Genomic DNA, 19,171 nt, shown 5'->3' with positions numbered 1-19,171 from the left:
TGACCTTGACACAACAGAAAGCACGATTATTTCAGTCATATCACCAGTTCACTGGGTGGTTATGTTTCGTCATAATTTGTGGAACAAAGCATCCCCCAGTAGGTTGTTTTGGAGACAAAGGCTGGATGTTTCAGAGGTATAATTACATTATATGTATTTATTTGCATAGCAGCTTTAAAGCCCAAATAGGATGAGCCCCAGAGGCTGCAGAATTGACACAGAGGGATATTTCCTTGCATTTTCTTGCTTTAGCTCAGTAAACGGACACTCCTAATTACTTTAATGCAGCTTCCTTAGACTTTTAGCCATTTTTTGCTTCCCTTGCAGCAAGAGCATTGCAAGACTGTCTCTCTCACAACCTGCTCTGCATTCTGAAAATGTTCCCTGCGCCGCACTGCCCTGCATTCTGAGTACATCAATTCTCCAGTTCATGCTCTGCATTATCGGAACCGTAATGCCAAATTAAAGGCACTTTCGTAGGGGAAATCAGAGCCATTAACTTGGTTTTTCTTGGTTTTCTTCCCCCCTGCCCCCTCCAAACACACACTTTCAGTCTCCAAGATGTTTATTTGAAAAGAAATTAATTTGCTCAAGAGCAAAGACTCCTGCATGCAAAAAGCAGAATACACTCTTACTCCCATTATAGCCCCATCTGGCAGAGCACAACATTTTTAAGCAGTATAAAAAGAAGTTCTGTTAACAAAGAGGCAAATTATAATAGCTGGGGGTTCATGTATTAGCCAGCCACCAAGATAAACCAGTCTCCCTTGACTGGCCAGGTACAGACATTGCACTTTTATTGATATAAGTGATCAGAAACTGGTCTATACCCCTAACAGAATAAAAGTTTGGCACGCATAGACTGGTTTAAAAATGGCAGACCCCCCCCCCAAAGAGATCTGATAGATGGTCACCATGGGAAAGGCAGATAAGAAATGTCTTAAAGGAAGGGGAAGAAAATAAGAAAGGCTTTCCCACTCCCAGCTTCATACTAGTATGCTAAGGGTGCTAAATAACCACTCCACCCTTACGGTTTTCAGCCTACTTTACCGCTTGCCTAGAGCACTTATTACTGCACTTGGTGTAAATGCTGCTGAATGATTTTTTGCATTTCTACAGTGCCTTTCACTCCAGATCACTTCGCCTGTACAGACATCAGGCAAAACCACAGAAGCGCAGCTGTCACTGTGTGCGGGGCGGCCTAGTGACAGTGAGAAAATATACATTTTGGGCCAAAGCCAACTTCTGACTAATGCAGTCAGATCCTTAGGGCTCCTATACACGTAGGCAGAGCCTGCTCTGACATGCTGGAAATCCAGCGGGTCAGAGCAGACTCGATTAATCAAGTCTGCTGGAGCATGAAAACCGACGCGCTGTGAAAGCTTTCCACGTCACATGTGTCAGCGTCACCGCGCATCTCCACGCTGAAAAAAATGGCAGCAAGGCCCTTTGAAATAAAACAAGCTTTGATAAGCTTTAGTTCATAGTGCCCCACTGCCACTTTTTCAGCGTGGGGATGTGTGGCGACGCTGATAAATGTGACGTCCAGGCACTTTTAATTTGTGCAGCGAACTAATTAAAGCACTCAGTGCCGTGTCCCACAGCACACATAAAAATGCCCGTAGTGTCCAGGTGGGATTTCCATTTGGAAAGTTCCTGTGTCCCACCTAATCTAACTGAGAAGAAAGAAAGGTGAGTAAATTCTAGTGAGATTGAAGCTGATAGTGCAAGAGGGTTTTCTGACAAGATTCAAATGCTTATATACATATTTCATTCCACGGAGCTAACCGCAAGCATCACAGCCTCAGTCCTAACCCAGCATATTATTTATGCACATATCAACTTATGTCTGTGTACTCATAATATGCACATACAAACATGTGTTTTAGTTGCTTTAGCCATTAGGAAGATGAATGCAGTTAAAATCTTTGCAAGACTTTAAAAGATGATTAAGAAGGCCAAAAAAAAAGTCTGGGAATTAATGCACTAAATCAAGGCTGTCCAACTGGTGGCTCACAAGGGGTCAATTTGTGCCCCATCCCAGGTTTCTTCTCAGGCACCACTCCTCCCACTTCTCTGCTGGAGTCCCTAGGCTCCCCCTCCTTCCTCTGGCTGGCTCCTGGTGCAGTGTGGTGCAATGGGGAGAGAGGGCCAATTTTAGAGATGCTTCCTCACCCTGACGAAGGGTATTTGTACCCGAAAGTTTGCAAAAAAAGAATTTTTCCAACTATTGGAGTCGGTCTAATGAAAGATATCAGATATACCCAAAGAAACTTGTTGACCAACCTCTAAGGCAACACAACTCGGTCATTCCTTGTGACTGAGGTGCCCAAATTCTGCCTGGCAGACCCCACTCAGCATCCGTACAACTGCTTAGATGCCTGGATTCCACAGGCATGAGACCTGGGGGGCTGCCCACACTCAAAATTGATCCAAACTGGCCAGGTGGATACTGCATGTGAAGTCAGAATGCACCAAGAGGCTGGTTGATGCTGGGGACAGGCATGCAGCTCACCACAAAACACCGCTGGTGGCCATCCACCCTTTCCCCAATAGCTTAGTGTTAAGAGACTCACGCCTAAGCACAGTGGTTTGTGGAAGTGCCTCGGAGGTAGATTTGCAACTAGCCCACACAACTGTGCGTCTTCAAGACAATCGCAAAGTCTAGTTTTTCAGAACGTGGGTTCTGAAAAAGGCTTTGTGGTTGGAATTGTATTGATACTTTTTTTTTTAGAGCCCCGAGCTTCTGTACAGAACGCTAAGGACACTTCAGAAATGAAAACAACAGCTGTTTGGAGCTAGTAATAAAATACGATTAAAACAAGATCTTTGATTACCTGCAATTATAACCAAGACTTCTGACACAAGCACAAGCAAATGAAAAAAAGAAAAAAAAAAGAAAAAAGAAGAGGGCCAGAAAGACGCAACAATTGTGCAGAGCTGGGACTAATACCTTGCTTGCTTCACAATATCAACCTTGGTCAAAAGGAATATGATTTTGGGCGACAAATGCCATTGTTGCAGTGAAAGTGCTGAAATCCTGCTCCTCAACAACCCTGTATATTTTCCTTACGTAGAAATGTGATGTTACTGTAGAGAAATTGTGGTGCCTAACAGTGTGGGGCTGGATGCCTGGAAAGCCCCAGAGTCTGGGAGCTGGCCCAGATGTTAGGTTCGACTTCACTGCTGCGAATCTGCTAAAATAACATGCATAAAACAAAGCATCCCAGATTGATCATTATCACAGCATTGTCTATAGATGCTGCAGTAAAGTGTGCAATTAGGGCAGATGAGGCTGCAGCAGGAATGAAAATTGCACCCCTCTGTGCCAGATGGCACAGCTGCCTTCCAAGGGTACTCACTTGTGAGGAAATGAGGGATAGTTGCACTTTTGGCTTCCGCAAGGGGTTTTGCTAGGAGAAGGCAGCTTTAACATACAGCTGGGCTCCATATGAATCCACTGATGGAGCCCGCTTGAGTGCCAAAGAGATGTCACTTCCTGACCAATGATGCTGTGCTGGTCAATCAAGATTTGCAGGGAGCTTGCATCGGTGACGACTTGGCTTTCCACTTTTGTAGGCCCTTGGACTTGTGAGAGCAGAACCCAGCAATAGATCCCATCGTATTTTGCTGTCCGTCAGAGGATTGGCACCATTAATTCTATTGACCATGCAGTCATTTTTCATGCGCAGTTACCTCTGTACTTGAGAATAGCCTCAAGAACTACTTGGATACAGCTAGCCAGGATTAGAAATCAGGGAATCAATGCAAACGTCATGCTGTACCCTGCTCAGAGAGTTACTGTACCTTGTAACTTATATATAGCCTTGTTTACAGATCCACCAAGGGGGTCATTATTCATTTATTGTTTTTTCTCCTGTTGTTTAGGACTTCAAATAAGAGAGCACAATGCTGAATAGATTTTTGGGTACAGAATAAGAGGGAATAGTGGGAAATCCACTCGCTAATACCCAAACAAGGGTTGCAGCCATGGAGAGCATAAAACATCTATGGAGGGTCAAATTCTACCCACTGTAGGCGTGGGCAGCTGCACGGGTGTTTCTAAATGGGGTATAAGACACAGGATGTTTGGCGGGTCTCATAAAAAGTAATGTCCCTACAATACAGACAGTACTGTCAGGAGAATGACGAAAGGAAGTAGTGACTCACCAGAGCGTGTTCATTTGAAGCTGCTGCCATGAGAGGCATTCGAGCATCTACAATATTTTCTGCTGCAGGAGCCATGATGTGACTAGCAGGAGACGCTGTTTGCCATAACACTGCATGGGTGTAAGGCAGTTTTGTTCTTTCTTCAGATTGCTTTGCATGATGCTGTAACCCTGCTCAGTGATTATGGTGTTGGTTGAGCTATGTGTGTTCAGGGCTTTACTTTTCAATTTTGCATGGGAAACAAAACCAAGGCTCTGGAGTCACTTGAAAAAAACAACAACCCAATACCCACATGTAAAGCTGCTTTATTTTTCTTCATTACTGTGTTCTCTGGACCATATTCTCCTTTGATAGTGATGGTATTGGAGGTAAACTTTAAGTAGACATTAATGTAATGGTTATTGAGCTGTACACCGAGTATCTTTGCACCCATTAACAACATAATCAACTTAACGCTACTAAGCTGCCCTGCAATTATAATTGATTCGGCAAGACAAAGATGTTCTCCCTGGCAGAGGAGCCTTTCAAAATGTAATAAAAACAGGTTATCAGTGAAAAGCAGAATGGGGCTCTTTCTGATAGACACAAAGGCACAGTCGGGTTGAGTTCCTTCCATGACCTATTTCCATGATATGGCTCAGGCTCAGGCAATAGACTTGTGTGTTGCCGTGTCACACCCAGGCAGGATATTATTTTTTCTATCAGCCTGAAATTCAGGACCAGCCTTAGAAGTTTTGACCTTTGTCTTCTTCATTCCCTTTGCTGGAACCATTAGGATACTGCTCAGTCTCAGGTTCTACCCGTTCCAGAGCTGTCTCTTGCCCCTTGCAAAATGCCGGCAGCTTTTTCATGTCTAGAAAATGGCATTTAGATGTTTGTTTTTGAGAACTGGCTTGTAGATAAAGTAGATATCTATTAGAACAATGGTCCTGGGCAATGGCAAGGGTTAACTGATTTCTAAACGCCTGTTTCTGACAGTTTCTTCAAGGCCCACTGTGTCTGACACAGGCAAGCAGACACACAGGTGGGACACTGAAGGCGTGTACCATACTGTTCCATAACATGAGATACAGTGGCACCAGATCACAGTGCCCAACTGCAGGACCCTTGGGGTTTCCAGCATTGGTAGATGGACCCAATGAGGAGAAACCAGAAAGAACCACTTTAGGATGTGTGCACATGATGGGCCTGTGAAACAAAGGAATATGCTAACAGGACAGAATGTGGACAGTATGATGACCACAGGAAGGCCAATCAGCCATGTCCAGAGATGAAGAGTCATTAGGAGGGGAAAAGAATACAAAAAGAGAGATTTCGGAGCAAAAAAGTGTCCCCGAGAGGCAAACCTGAGGCCACCATGGACAGGGGGCCTCTGACCTCCAGGCTGCTAACATCTGAGAGAACCTCAGAGTAAAGCTTGTGCACTGGCCAGATGTACTTTCCCTCTGATGACAGCCCTGGGACAGGTAGATATAGAACTGTTTGCATTATTCTTATCTGCTATCACTATGTATCAGTAAAATTTGCCTATTATCAAATGGAGGGGTTGTGGTTGGTCTGAGGGTTTGGGTCCGCCCACAACAAGGCATCCGGGTCATAAATCCAGTGCCAACACTCACGAGAACAGCTGTTTTGAGGTATAGTAACACTTTGAAAAGCAGTGGAAGCAGCTCTGTGCTGGAGGCCAGAGTGAAGGCAGACATAACATGGACAAGGAGAAAACTATGCTTGGCCCACTTAGGTGGGAGGGAGGAGGAAAGGAGCAGGAGTAGAGGAGGTGATGACGGGTCTAGGAGGCAGGCAGAAGGAGAAGGAGAGAGACAGGAAGTAAGCTAATTTGTCACCACTTCCTCACGTTATAGACCCCTGGCTGATTATAACCATCCTTGGGGGCCTAAGGGTTAATGTGCATGTCCAAGAAATCAATCCCCAGGCATTCAAGAGAACTGATTTGTTTTGGAGGCATTAACCTGAGGAATTTCTGCATCTGCACTTGTTTGGACTCAGACGGACGTTCCCAGGGATCGATTTTTCAGCGCTGTACATTGAGTTAGATGTGTTGTGGATACATTTTGTGCATTCCTTCAGCCGTGGTTCTTGTAAAAAGATACCAGTTGGGATTTCACCTAATTTGACTTTGTTATTAAGATTCACTGGCAGAAGCCGTAGGTTTGTGGCTGTCCTGATGCCAGAGAGCCTTCAAGGGGAGGACATTCAGCATGAAGGGCAGGGAGGTCCTCTCTCAAAGGGAGCTGCATAACCAGGTTTACTATATTCTGACTCTAACAATATTATGCAGGATGGGTCAGATTTGACCTTCATTTGTATTTGGGCAAACTCGTTGGCTCGGCAGGACTGCACTGGCATGACAGCGGGCTGAACCCTGCAACCTGTGAGCAACAGTTGATGTTTTGAATCTAATCATACTAACTAGTGATAGAGACTTTGGGGTACATGCTAAGTAATTTTTATGTGGCTGGATATCAAGGAGGGATCTATCAGGAGCTCAGTTCTCTGCTGCCTGACTGCTTCCCAGGAGCAGATCAGTGGATTGCAATATATACAGCAGGGAACAGATTACTCAAAAAAGTTGTGCAGTCTCTGTTACTGGATGTCTTTGGTGTAGGTGAGATTACATTTATCGAGGACTGTTAAGACAGAGAAGACCCTGTCCTGAGGAGGGGGCAGGACTAGAGATCCCCTCCTGATATCTCTTCCAGCTCTATGTTCCTATGAGGAACGATGGTCTTTTAGTTATGGGACAGATTTGGGAATCGGGAGAGCTAAATTCTATTCTGGGCTTAGCCCTAGTTTCCCTCTGTGCATTTGGGCAATTTCTTTGTGCCCCAGTTATCCTTCTGTAAAATTAAACCATTTCTGCTTATCACAGGGATGTTTTGCGTACAAGGCCTGGATGCTTCACAGCAAAGTGCGTGTGGATCCTCTCCATGCTGCAAATTATTCATTGCTTCACAGTGCATGTAGCCCTCGGTGATTGAGCTTAGTGCTGAACAGTAGAGACCATCGCAACCAGACACTCCAGGGATGAGCAAGTGGAAGGACTTTCCAGACATGACACTTGTAGCTCAGTCAATCACGGGATGATTTTATGGTACAGGAGACTGAGTCATCCTCACTCGTTTTGGAAGTGACTGGGAACCTTTTGCCACTCTCAGAGGCAGTCACTCTTCAATCTGTTTCTGTACATGTGTGAAGTGCCTCTACAAATTGGTTCCTGTGTGTTCTGGCTCCAGGGAATGTGGTGGGAAGTAGCAGACACTGTGGTGGGAAAGCCAGGATCTCTCAGACAATACAGTTCTGGTGTATGAGATTTTGGGGATTCAGGGCAAGAAACAACAAATGAGAATAAATCCTCTGATATAGGCATATGCCTATTCCTGTGAGGGTGCTGCCCAGCTTCCAGCTAATCTAATTTTGCTGCCACTGTACTTTGATCACTCTGCCTCCGCCACCATGCCCAGCTCATGAAGGAGCAGGAATTCATAACCACTAGGCCAATATTTACAGTAATACATTCTCAGCTCTTCCCTTCATGATCTGTGGATTCTGCTGCCGTCCTCCTTCTCCTGTTCATATTCACCCCTGTTATTGCCTTGAAAATGTTCCTTGAATCAGAATGAGAATATGTTCATATATCATCTGGAACCGGACCCTGAAATATGTACCCAAATATAGGGGCACTTCCCCTTTCCTGCTGTGCGATTGCCATCTCTAGCTCAGTGGCTGTTAGCTGTAGCATTGCTTTAGTTTGCATGCAACCCTGAACGGCACACAAGGGCCAAGTGAGAATGGGATAAGAATGCAATTCACTTCCAAGGAAAGTGGGGTTCTCAAGGAATATGGGATTAATGCCCAGGGAAGAAAAAAAAAAAGCGGCGTTGGAAATAGGCAGGAACTACTAGCCAAGCAACCTCTGGCATACTAATTTATCCCTGGAAGCCTGTTTCCAGAATACCTCTAAGCAACACAAAGCTGTTTGCCAGACAAGCTTCTTCCTTTTACTTCTTAACAAGCAAAAAACATCCCATAATAGATGGGAAATAATGAACAAAGTATGTGACAAATACTTCCAGATTCACAGGCTCAGGAAACGAGCTGCCTTGCAACATTTCAAGATACTTCAGTTGCCAGATCACGTAGACAAACAAGCAGCAAAATTACAGCAGGGGTACGGCAAGGGCCGTATTCTGAATGTGTGCAAAGTGCTGTACAAACATAATATGCCAGTCGTCACGCCTTCCTTAGCCTGACTCACACGCTTCTGTTTGTGCCCAAAAGCTTGCTAAGAAGAATTTTTCCAACTATTTGAGTTGGTCTAATAAAAGATATTGGATTTACCCAAAGAACCTTGTCTGCCTTGTCACTCCTGATGCAGTTTCTCAGTGCATCCAAAAGCATTTTTTATTTGTACCATTTTGTAAGCAGAGGGTTTCAAAACCCCTAACTGGTGCGAAGCCTCTCTGCAGTCTCATTACTGAGACAGTTGCCACTAAAGCCACTCTTCAGTGTGTGTCAATTTATCTTTTAAGACCTACATTTTAATGCCTGTCTCTATTATTTGTTTGATTGCCGTATAGCTAACGGTCATGGGTCGAACTCTCCCAACCTTACGATAGGTAATAATTTACTCAGGGAGTGTGTCCATTGTAATCAATAGGCCTCCTTTCTAAGGAAGTTACTACTCAACATTATTATGGTGGATTTTGGTCTTGTATGGTGTGCACTTGACATTCATCTTGTTCTCTTTGACAAGCAGTGAAAATTTTAATACTAAGAATTGTTAAATGCTGACAATTCTTTGGACACCAATAACCGGTACCTCAGCTGAGGAAGTCAATGCACCTTTATTGACTTCAGTGGAGTCATGCTCAGGGTTGGATTAATGCATAGGCAAACTAGGCACATGACTAGGGCCCTAAGTGAAGAATCGGCCAAGTTGTGCTTATTTTACATATTATAATTATTGAGTGAAAAAAGTAATATAAATACGGTATTAAGTAGGGGTCCACGAGTTTGCCTAGGGCGCACTAAAGGGTTAATCCAGCCCTGGTCATGCTCCCATTCATTCCGGCTGAGGATCTGACCCAATGTCTGGTACAGTTTATCCTGTGCAACATTTACTCTTAACAACCTGAAAAGAATTAATGTTCTCAAGAGGAAAATTACTCCTTGTAGCTGTGTTTAGCCAAATTCTCTGCACCCACGCAGCTTCCATAAGTATCTGCTGCAAAGAAGTAAACATCGCATTACTCCATTAAAGGCGCATCCTTAATAATTTATCAGGCAATTAAAATAATCATTGCTTTTTTATCCCAGAAAGATTTACCAGCAATATGCAGTCTGGACTTGAGTTAAAACAGTATAATAAAATAACGGTGATGCAATATATCAAGCATAAAGAGGTCATTATGGCAATGAAGGGTGTTTTGTCAAGAATGGAATATGTACCCAATTAGCAGATGCTAAGTCTTAATTTCTGGAAATACCACTTTTCTTGGGGAAAATATCTGAGAGAGTAATCTCGGTTGTACATTACAAGAAATAAATTCAATCATAACAATTAGAGATGGGAAATATCTCTTACTCAAGTGACTTGGCTAGGGAAACTAAGTTATAAGCAACTGAAATAAAAGGGTTATAATGGAACCTTAATTCTAATGACTGCTCTTGCTATAAATCCCTACCATGTTTCACTTATTTACTGCCAACTGATTTTCCAAAAGAAAATAAGTAAGGAGTAGATTTAATTAATTATTGGCTTGGATTTTCAAGGAGGGTAGATGCCTGACTCCCACTGAATGTGAATGGGATCTGGACAACTCCTTTTCTCTTTTGACTCTTTTGAGTATTTCAGCCATCACCATATAAATGCCAGGACCTTGTCTATATTAGTCTTCCTATTGCTGTTTCCATTATGATTTTTTTTAGGAGGATGGGGGCTAAAATTCCCTAGTAGAGACATGGCCTTAGAAAGAAAGAATACAGATGATGGTGATCACTATAGTTTCATAGTTTCTAGGGTCGGAAGGGACCTGAGCAGATCATCTAGTCCGACCCCCTGCCATGGCAGGAAAGAGTACTGGGGTCAAACGACCCCAGCAAGGTGTTCATCTAATCTCTTCTTAAAAAACCGCTATGTTCTTCATAACATGCAGAGCGTACCATTGAAGATCAAGAAAGATGTTGGGTCACTTCCATGGGTTGCAGAGTGCCCTAACTTTCTCTTTAGGACAATGCTAGGAAAAAGCCCCAGGGCTAAAACAACAATAATGAAAAACCAACTTTATTTTCAGCTAGAATTTTGGGGGTCCTGTAACAAGGAACTCTGGCCCTGTTACTGAAGACTGGTGTGGCCCCTTTAAGGTCAGACAGCACAGTGGGGCCCCTGACTCTACAGTAGGCCAGTAGGACTGCCAGGGGAGGGGGGGCAGGAGGGGGCCATGGCCTGATGGGGGGCACTGGCAAGGCCTTTCAGAGTACTTATTGTGTGATGTAGCTTTAAGTATTGCTACAAGAAGGATGGGGGTGGGGAGGAGCACAAATGCAAGCATTGGCGCCCGGGTGCTGGAGACCCACAGTAGGTCACTGACAGTAGGACTGGGAAGAAGCAGCTCTGCAGACCTGGGAGCAAGGAAGAGTTACCTGGGGGCAGGGAGTGAGAGACTCATTATGCAGGCAAGTGGCCTTTACTTTAGTGAAGCCCAGCGAGGGTATGAGTGCCTAGCAGAAGGCTGAAGTGGTTTGATTTACGTTACACTGGTGGCTTGGTTTGGGACTAACGGGGTGGTTTGGAGGTCCCATTAGTGTTCTAGGGGCACGCGATTGCCTTGAGCCCAAAGCCTGGAGCAGGGCAGAATGTGGGGACACATAGCCCACAGCCTGAAGCAGGGTGGGGACAGGAGTCAGGAGCCGGGTGCCTGAGAGGGCAAGACCAGGGCTGGGGGCCATAGAACAGGTCTTGAATAGTGGGCCTTGGCTACGGACCCAGCCAGAGTAGCAGAGCAGAAGCCAGGAAGGCTAAAATCCCAACAAGGCCTGGAGACATAGGGACAAGTATCCTACCCAGCTGGTGACTCAAAACATCTGTGAGGCATGGGGCAGGGATGGAATGGAGCCATGAAATGAGCCCTTATGGTGTTGACCCCTGACACATGGGGATCATTAGTGTAAGATCAGGGCAGCCTCCCATATTTTAATAACAATTTACATCAAGGCGCGGCAGGAAAGAAGGCTGGACTGCCCTGAGAGCAAGGTGCGAGAAATTTGCTTAGCCGCTAGGGGCTTCACAGCCACCCCTGGAGATGGAGCCCTGTTACAGGTCCTTTTGCTTTCCCGTGTGAAATGGACATTGTCTAATGTAACTCTGCTATGGAAGAAGGTTGGACGGGAAATGACAAGTAATAGAAAAATAAATGGGCTGACACTTAGAAAGGTGAACAATGTCTTCCTGTAACTTTAATCCAGCCCCTCCAGAAGTATACACAAATCCATTTAGAGGAAATAGCCAGCACGAGCATAGTGCTCTGACTAACATTCATTCTGGGCTTCACCAATACTCAGCTCTAGCTTTTGTTGCAGGTGAGAGGATGTTACTTGTCAATAGAGACGTGCTACATTAGGGCTGAACAATTGATTCTCTAACATAATGTTTCATGCTCAAACTGAGACTCCACTCAGATTAGTTACTCAGATGTGTCTTGATTTCAGGAGTCATTCCAGACCTCACCAGGCTTCCCAGAAAACATCTAGTTAATACTAGTTTAAAGTATATAGCATTAATAATGCCCACTGTGCTGCAAGCCTTCATTTGTGGCAAGGATACTGTAATGGTAGGACAGTAATCTAACTGGGGCAAGGTAAATCAAGTGGAGGGGGCATCAGCAGCATCCTTCAGTGCTCCAGAACCCCACTTGCCAGAGCTCAAGGGGCCTCTGCCCTGACCCTCTGGTGCTTAACAGCATCTCCCCCTGTGGCACCAAAATTACTAGTTATGTCTGTGGTGGGACACCATTGGAAAAGATGTTTCTTGTGCCAAAAGTAGTTATCTAACAAAAAGCACTGTACACAGTCCACTGAATAGGGCAAGGGACGAGCCAGGGACTAAGGGGACCTGGGTGATATTTCTGATTCTGTCACTCGCCATAGTTGGCATTTTATGCCAGTCCTGTTTCCCTTCGTATCTGCTGCTTGTTGTGTCTACTGCAAGCTCTTTGGAACCCTGCCTTACTATACCTTGGTACAGTGCCTAGTATAACTAGGGTATGGCAGGTAATAACAGCCCAGTGGATACATATCTGCAGGCTACATAGTAAACAGCATGGGATGGAAGGGTGCAACTGGATGCCAGGAACAATGTATTCCTGTCACTGGTGCTAGCCTAATTCCCACTGACCTTGTGAAAGGAGTATCAGACGCTGAGTATAATGCACTGCCATTATTTCCCATGCAAAAGTTCCAATGAAATTGGTGACGGCTTGGTGCAAGCCTTGGTGATGAGCCTGAACAAAAACCAAAGTCCTGCCAATCTCTCCAGGATGTTCTGATCAACATCCATGTCCAAACATTCAGATTTGGCACACACTTTTAGTAAAACCCTATGTAAGGATATGCCCCTGAACAGGAGGAGAGAAGATTTCAGTGCTTTCTGAGAGACAATATCATTTGATTTCTTTTTTCTAGACTTTGCCTGTCATATAATTTATAGGAATTCAGTTCTGACAGAAGAGGTAGTTATCTGTGTTAGTATATAAGGTGCAAAGCTACCCTGCCTGCTGCTTGACTTCAGACTAACTAAATACATCCCTGATTTACTTAGTCTATAAGGAACCTAAAGAAATATAATGTCAGATGTATCTGTGATATTGTTGTTCATTCATCATTCAGTATTATGAATTATGAGTATCATTGCAGTGGATGAAATGCATTGTTCGGCATACATGTAGGACACTCTTTTGACTATTACTGAGATGACTCTTTCCCATGGAAAGAACCCCTCCATCTGCTATATGTAAAAAAAATTCATTCGAGACAAATTGGCTTAATAGTATTGGTAAAGTAACGTTTATGCATTATTGGTATATGTGTTGATAAAGTAATTTGCATGTATTGGTAAAGTAGCATTGGTAAAGTAATTTGCATTTATAATATGACCCATTCTCCATTCTCTAGATACATAGACAACGAAACACAGGTCCTAATAATCTAACATGAAAAATGTATAGCAAAAGAACTTCCTGACCCAGATCCAACTTCCTTGCTTCAGACCCAACTCATTCCACTAGCCTGAAGGAATGCATGGACTTTGCCACTTGTCTGGAAGGTCCCAAACCTGCTGTGACTGCCCTGGTCTAGCTGGGAGACTGTCAATGTGGATATGCCGCTTGAAGGCTATATTCAAGCTAAGACACAATAAGTGATACCTAGGTACTTTGGCCCAAATCTTAAAGCGGCCATTCGAACAATAAGCTTGTATTGCACTCAGAAACAAACTGTATGAAACAATACAGCGGGATGGATTCCTATATTCTTGTTCATGATGGGTAGTATCAAACGCCACAGGTAGACTGGGGGGGAGTCAATAGCTAGCAACAAAATGCTACGTAAGTACAAATGTAAGAATACAGCTCTGGAAATTTGGCCAATGGCCTTTTTGGCCTCAATGAGCATTTTTCAGTAGATTTTGGTGAGCTTCAGATAGTGTCAATGAGAAAGCAACTCCATTATCCACCAGTTGTGGATTTTAAATGCCCTGGACAGTTGAGGGCAAAATAAAATTATAAGGACTGATTTTCCATAGTGTTGGGCACCTGCAATTTCTCCTATCAACTGTGTGAGGTGTTTGCACCAACAATTCTGCAAATCAACAGTATGTGGAAAGCATATGATACAAAGCTTTCTGGCACCTACCTGGTTCCATTACTCTAAGGTCCAGCCCAAAAAAGGTTACATCTTGTAAAAGTGAGCACACTTTTATTAGCCCAAGAAAAACAGCATTATCCCTAGAGCTGTTTCTTTGTCGCTTCTAGAGATGGAACTTATCTTCCCTGGCCCCTGCTGTATTTCCTACAATGTATCAGCAGATAAGAAGAATGAGTGAACATGTTCTTGTATAGGTACAAGGAGGGAAAAGGGAGTCTGTACCTCCCTGGAGAGTGACAGTTTACCCACACAGAACGTCTGACTCTAACATAGATAAAAAGACAAGGTGTCTAAATCCTACTTTCTCTCTTGGGTTGGTGCATGGGTGGATCTAGGATTTTGAATAGGAGGGTCCAGATGGTGTGGTACATCATAACATATAACACAACACATGTTTTTCTCCACTTAAAGAGAAACCAGAAGCTTTACTAAAATGGTAGGGAGCTAGCACTATATTATTCAGTGGAAGATCACAGGAAAAAACAGGTAAAACTATTGGAATGTGCACTAATATGCTAGAATATATGTGCAGCTTAAAAAAACACAACAAACTAGACAGAAATAGTCAAAGGACATTGTATCATCAGTCCTGCTGTCATTATAGTTAAATGTACATCTCTTATTCAGATTCATAAAACAAAATCTAGCCTTCTTGAAAATCTTGAACGTGTCTCCAATACTTCACTGTCAGTCATCTCGACACCTGAGTTACTATTATCACCCCTGGTGAAATTTTTTAGCTAGAGCTCAAAACAGTCTGCAGAGCTATGAAACAGAGGAGGGACATTACCAGGGACTGGCTAACCAACAGCAGTATTACAGAAGAAGGGATAGTTTGAATAGTGAAGCATTAAAAAGAATAGAGGGTTCTTACGACTTCTGAGTAGAGAGAGATTAACAGGAATCAAGGAGATGATAATGAGCCGTGAAGTCAATTGACAATCTCAGCACTTCCTGAATAGAAATGCCACTGCCCTTCTCAGGTAGTTACGTTTAATGTTTGGATGGAGCAGGAATCACTGCACCTCCCCTGGATCTACTGCTGGGTTGGTGGGACATGAAACTTATATTGATCTGTCTTAACAATTAGAGATACATTGGTTCATCTGGGGCATTTGCATTTTCCCTTTAAAAAGCGTTACCATTTCAGAAGGCACAGCTAGGTTGTGTTGTTGACACTCGATTACACTAATGAACGAGAAAGTTCACACATGCTTGTGTTACTGCATTGAGCCCAGGGGAGTGCTCTCAGACACAACAGCGAAACCTAATGATAAGCTTCTTCAAGGCAATTACAAGTTTAGTGGGAAAGGGAATGCAGTCTGCAATCAACTTGATGGATACTTACGGTGGCAAAAATCAGCAGCAAATCCACTGAAGTCAATGGGCTGATTGCTGTCCTCATTTAAAATGGTGCCTATCTGCCGTGATTCGATTACTTTAATTGAGTCGTGTGATTGAAGATAGAATTTGGCCAATGAGGTGACACTAGCACACCAGTGCTAAGTCTGATGCACCTTGGGCCTAATATAACTACAGTAAAACTTTGAGTGTGCTCATGCTCAAAGATCCACTGAAGTGGCAGAACACAGTTAACACTGGAAATGTAAGAAACAGGTTCTGGGTCCTGGGCAGCAGGTGCCATATTGGCTGTGGCAGCTAGGCAGGCAGTGGCTGCCATGTTTGTGTCTCTTCTGAGGCAGCACTTGGGGTTGAGGCCCTAGTCATGCGCCCTCCCCTTACTTATACTATTGAGTTAGACCACCTCTGCTCAGCGGAGTAAGGCTTCTGTTGCCATGTGGCTGTTGGCAGAACATATGTATAGACCTTCTGCGCCTTGGAGTATAGGGTTCAAAGTTGAGTCCACTGGTCCCTAAACTCTAGGCAACAAAATCCTTCATGAGTGAGGCCTACTAGCACTTCAAAATGGCTGGCATGGTCTCAATTCCCATTTCCCTGTGTTACCCCGCACAATAGCTTTTTGGTTACCTGCGTAATACTGGTTTCCCTCGCTTTATGCGGGTTCTGTATGTGAATTCACTCTTATGCAATGACCCTTTTTGTACCAAAAAGTCATTATATGCGAGGGAAATTCACTCCTTTGTGATTGGTGTGGTGGGAGCCCGCAGACCACTGCTTTGTGCAGTGCATTGTGGGAGTGACGTGCACTAAAATATAGTCCCCTGCATGGATCTGTGCTCCTTGCTTGTTGTCTGTGACACATTTCTGTAGCTGCTGTCCCCATTATGGTAACATTCATCACTGCCCAGTGCTTGTGTGTGCTGTCTGCTGTTGGCGAGTACCAAAATTGTCTTGGAAGAGTGGTGGAAATAGGTCTGGGGGTCCGTACAGTTGAGGTCTTGGAACATATCCCTACTTGTTACATTGTAAAGTGGATTCCCTTTATGCAAATTTGGGTTACGCTCCATTTTCCAGGAATGCATGTACAGCATAAAACAAGGGAAACCTGTATCTGTCTGATCCTCTCCTGACAATTTCCATCTTGGTAAGTGCAGGTTTTTCAAATGTTAGTGAAACTTATTTAAATTTAATTGAAAGGACAGTAACATAACCAAAGGGGAAGGAGTGTGGAGTGCTGGTTTTATCCTCAAGCTGCCCTTCTGTTACAAAGGCCAGAAAAAATATACTGTTCCTATAGTGACCGTTACAAATAGGTTTTGCTGTGCACATAAATTCTAGGGACCATAGACATAGATGTGTTGAAAGATAATTTAATTCACCTTCTATCCCAAGACACAGTTAATTATACTTAAACCATTGCTGGCAGATGCTTGTCGAATTCTCAGTGATGCAGAATCCACACCCTCTGTGGATAAGCTATGCCAGCAATGAACTATCTTTACAGTTAGAAAGTTTTTCTTAATATCTAACCTAAATCTTTCTTACTACAATTTAAGACCATTACATCTTGTGGTATCCCCAGGGGACCTGTACAACAGTTTATAACTTTCTTTTTTCCAGTAACCTGTTGCTTATTTGAAGACAGTTATCATATCATATATTTCTTCTCTTCTCAAATTCTTTTAAGGGTTTGTTTCAAAGTCATGTTTTCCAGACCTCTGATTATTTTTGTTGCTTTCTATTGTTCCCTGTCTGGTTGGTCTAAGTCTTTCTTGAAGTGAGGTGCTCCAAACTGGACACATGATTCCAGCTGGGATCTTGCTGAGGACCGAGAAGAGGCGAGTGATTCTTTTATATCCTCCACATGCCACTCCTGTTTGCACATCTCAGCATAGTGTATGCTTTTTTTTTAGCATAGTATGATGTTGTTGGCTGATGTTAAATTTGTGGCCCACTGTAGCCCCCAAATCCTCTTCTGCAGAACTGTCTAGCCACTTGTTCCCCATTTTATTTTTGTGCAGTTGATTATTCTTACTGAAGCGCAGTACTTTGCATTTGCCCTTACTTAATTGCCTCTTGTTCCTATTTCATGCTATTTCTCCAAGTGTTCAAAAATTTTAATTCCATTGTCTAAAGCAGCATTTTTCAACCCATGGATTGTGACCCAAAAGTGGGTCACAAGCATATATGAAACTGAATAGTAGGGTCATGAACAAACATATAAATAGGGTTGCAAATTCTCAGTGAATATGAATAGGGTTGTGAACAAACTTTAAAAATGGATTCTCCTTTACAGGAGAAAAACGTGGGAAACCGTGGGTTTTCCCTCACAGGCTGTTAGGAGTTCCAGCCTCCAAGGGGCTGCTTGGGGCTCCTCCATGCCCCATACACCCACCCCACATACTAGGGGGCAGCAGGTCAAGAGTGAGAGGTGCTGGGTTGGGGCTGGCCATTGATGTTTACAAATGGATCCTAGTACAAAAAAGGTGGAGAACCACTGCTCTAAAGTACTTGCAACTCCTTCTAGCTTGGTATCAGCTGCACATTTGATAAATACACTTTCTGGTCCACCATCCAAGCCATTAATAAAAATATGGACTAATACCAGATTTAGAACAACCCCAGGAGAACCTCATTTGATACATCCTTTCAATTTGAGAAGGAACATTAGAGTGAAATGTGAAATCTCTCATTGAATGTGATCCCTGTCACCCACTTAAGTGATCAGAAACTGGTTTAAATATGTAACAGAAGTTCAGTGCACATAAACCAGTTTAAAAATGGCTAAAACTAGTTTAAGATAAACCTGTTTGAATGCAGTATCAGACTTAACTGATTTAGGTTAAACCAGTTTATGAAATTTCTGTCCCAGATTCCTTCCTGGTTCAAGTTAACTCACAGTCCTCCAGCATCCCAGAATGCTGTGCAGCCCTGATCTGTGCTCTCTGCTCCAGAGAGCAGGGCTGGCCCTGTCCCTCTGCTCCTTAGCTGGAGTAGTGAGGGCTGGCTCACAAGACGGTAGGGGTGGGAAACCTGGCTGGGGACCACAGCCAGGTCTGTAGGGGTAGGGGCATCCCCTGCCAGACTTTTCCCCACTGGACAAGAGGGAGCATGGGGTGTGGGCAGACAGGCATAGATAGAGGGGAGGGAGGGAGGTTTAAGGTAGCCTTCTACAATCAGGTCACAAAATCATTGGATGCAGGTGTCGAAGCGGATGTAGTCTCTCTGGACTTCAGGAAAGCTTTGAGACTGTCTCCCACCCCATTCTCATGAATATCTGGGGTCGCAAATTGGCTAGGGGGCCACACCCAGAGAGTGGTGGTGGATGGGTCATAATCAGCCTGGAGGGAGGTGGGCAGAGGAGTCCCCCAGGGCTTGGTCCTCAGGCCCGTACTGTTCAATTTCTTTATTAACGACTTGGACGAGGGGGTGAAAAGCACCCTGTTCAAATTTGCTGACAACACCAAGATTTGGGGTGAGGTGGGCATGCTAGAAGGGAGGGACAGGATACAGGTGGACCTGGACAGGTTACAGGGGTGGGCGAATGTGAATAGGATGGGATTCAAAACTGACAAGTGCAGCGTACTGCACTTGGGCAGAAAGAACCAGCAGCATACCTATAGGCTGGGGAACTCCCTTCTCAAAAGTACAGTGGAAGAAAGAGATCTTGGAGTCATTATTGATTCTAAAATGAACATGG

At 43.9% G+C, this 19,171-nt stretch overlaps 1 protein-coding gene across 3 annotated transcripts in view; it reads right to left on the bottom strand.

The window, feature by feature from the left end:
• Positions 1 to 19,171, bottom strand: part of LOC109288002 (calcium-activated potassium channel subunit beta-2) — a 238,249-nt gene that overhangs the window by 129,879 nt on the left and 89,199 nt on the right. The window lies entirely within an intron of this gene.

This window comes from Gavialis gangeticus, unplaced genomic scaffold, assembly GCF_001723915.1.
Source record: "Gavialis gangeticus isolate Ggan-Ray unplaced genomic scaffold, GavGan_comp1, whole genome shotgun sequence".
Lineage (NCBI taxonomy): Eukaryota > Metazoa > Chordata > Crocodylia > Gavialidae > Gavialis > Gavialis gangeticus.
The sequence above is the reverse complement of the archived record's forward strand: the minus strand, read 5'-3'. Positions and strand labels throughout refer to the sequence as shown.